Raw genomic sequence first — 2,561 nt, 5'->3', positions numbered from 1 at the left:
CAATCCATGTGGAGATGATAACTTGATACTTAATTATTACTTGATAACTACTATGTACAGTTACACAAACCTACACATTACAAGTTTTTTACGCCATTGCCGGGGATTGTTAACTGTTGCCATAGTCATTTTTTTGTGAAATTATTTACTTCCAATTTGGTTTATTTCTAACATTACTAACTTATTCATTTTAATTTTGTGATTTTCTTTTCAGGTGTTTATAAGCATAGATCGGATTATCGATTTACTCCTTGTAGACCCTGACATTGAGCAAACTTTTAGAAAAATAAGAAGTGAATGAATAGCTCAAAGACAAGTCGAGATGGAGCTTGGAAATTAGAATCAAGATAAAGGTAATAAAGTTGATTGTGTACGAAATCCCATCCTCATTGCCGATGATAGGGATCGATACATCACACAATATGTTGTGCACTTTTGAGTGAGTTAAATCCAAGAATTAGAAGGCCAGATATTGAGGCAAGCCAATTTGAATTGAAACTAGTGATGTTTTAAATGCTCCAAATGGTGCGTCAATTCAGTGGTATGCCCACAAAAGATACACATCTCCACTTTTGATTGTTTATGGAGGTGAGTGATTCATTTAAGATAGCCGGTGTGACTGAAGACGCATTGAGGTTGAAGTTGTTTCCGTACTTGTTGCGAGATCAAGCAAGAGCATAGCTCAATTCATTGCCACCAAGTTCTATATCTACATGGCAAGAATTGGCAGAGAGATTTTTAGTTAAGTATTTCCCGCCTACCAAAAATGCTAAATTGAGGAACGAAATCACAACTTTCCAACAATTGGATGACGAGTCTTTGTATGAGGCTTAGGAGTGATTCAAGGAGTTACTTCGTAAGTTTCCTCATCATGGGATTCCTTATTGTATCTAGTTGGAGACATTTTATGATGGTCTCAATGCACATACAAGATTGATGGTAGATGCTTCTGCGAATGGTGCAATTTTGTCTAAGTCTTATAATGAGGCTTATGAGATCATCAAGAGTATCACGAGTAATAACTATCAATGGCCAACAAATCAAACAGCTTCAGGAAGATGTGTAGCCGAAGTTCATGAAGTTGACGCCCTCACATCATTATCAGCTCAATTCCTCTATGTTAAAACAATTTACCGCTAATAGTGCTAATAATTTTGCAGCTCAGCCACCAAGTCCATTTGAAGTAGTATCTTGTGTGTATTGTGGGGAAGGTCATGCTTTTGAGAATTGTCCATCAAATCCCGAATCAATGTACTATGTGGGGAACCAACATAAAAATAGGAGTGGATAAGGACCCTAGTCCAACTTCTACAATCCTTCATAGCGTAATCATCCTATTTTTTCTTGGGGCAACTAAGGAAATGGACCGAACAATAACTTATTGTAGCTTAGACCCAACCAATTTCAAGGGTTTAATCAGAAAGCTCCAAAACCACCTCAAGCTGAGGCATCAAATAGTCTGGAGAACTTGTTGAAAGTGTATATGGCAAAGAATGACGCTTTGATCCAAAGCCAAGCAGCAACATTGAAAAATTTGGAAAACTAAATGGGTTAGTTAGCTACGGAGCTTCGCAACAGACCGCAATGAACCTTGCCAAGCAATACTGAGAATCCAAAAAATTTGGGTAAAGAACATATCAAGGTAGTGGCATTGCGAAGTGGTAAAATTTTGGAACCCCGATTAATTGATGTTGAAGATAAGTCTGTTGAGAAGAATCAACCAGATGTTGAAATTCCTACACCAAAAGAGTCAGAATCTGCAAAGACTGACAAGGAAAATCATAACTTAGTGAATTCTGATACTTTAACATCTTATTTGGATGTAGATTTACGTACTCAGAATAGTTATCTGATTCAACCAAAAGATCCCTCACCTCCATATCCACAAATATTGTAGCAACACAAGCAGAAACAGGAGGTGCAATTCAAGAAGTTTTTGGATGTTCTGAAGCAGTTGCACATCAATACTCTGTTGGTGGAGGCTTTAGAACAAATTCCAAATTATGTGAAGTTTATGAAAGATATACTGTCCAAGAAGAAACGACTGAGTGAGTATGAGACTGTTGCCTTGACAAAGAAGTGCAGTGCGTTCTTGTAGAACAAACTACCACCGAAATTGAAAGACCCAGGAAACTTTACTATACCCTGTAACATTGGTGAATCTTCCTGTGGAAAATCTTTGTGTGATTTAGGAGTGAGTATTAACTTGATGCCTAAGTCTATTTTCAAAATGCTAGGGATAGATGAAAGAAGACCTACAACTATGACGCTTCAGCTAGCAGATTGATCTTTAGATATCTCGAGAGAAAGATCGAGGATGTTTTGATAAGGGTCGATAAATTTATTTTTCCTCCTGATTTCATTTTCTTAGATTTTAAAGCAGATAAGGAAGTGTCGATCATCCTTGGGAGACCTTTCTTAGCCACGGGAAGAACATTAATTGATGTGCAGAAAGGTGAACTCACCATGTGAGTTCAAGACGATCAGATAACCTTTAACATTCTTAAAGCAATGAAATTTCCTAATCCGGAAGAAGAGTGTTAAATTATAGAAGCGATAGA

The 2,561-nt window shown here is 37.2% G+C and overlaps 1 non-coding gene across 1 annotated transcript; it reads right to left on the bottom strand.

Moving 5' to 3' along the window:
• Positions 1–771: 771 nt before the first annotated feature.
• LOC121228473 (small nucleolar RNA R71) lies at positions 772–878 on the bottom strand. The gene has a single exon (XR_005926049.1). It is a non-coding gene; the product is annotated as a small nucleolar RNA R71 (small nucleolar RNA).
• Between the last annotated feature and the right edge of the window lie 1,683 nt (positions 879–2,561).

The sequence above is a fragment of the Gossypium hirsutum genome, chromosome A04 (genome assembly GCF_007990345.1).
Source record: "Gossypium hirsutum isolate 1008001.06 chromosome A04, Gossypium_hirsutum_v2.1, whole genome shotgun sequence".
Classification (NCBI taxonomy): Eukaryota; Viridiplantae; Streptophyta; class Magnoliopsida; order Malvales; family Malvaceae; genus Gossypium; species Gossypium hirsutum.
Note: the sequence above shows the minus strand (reverse complement) of the source record. Positions and strands in the feature narration are given on the sequence as shown.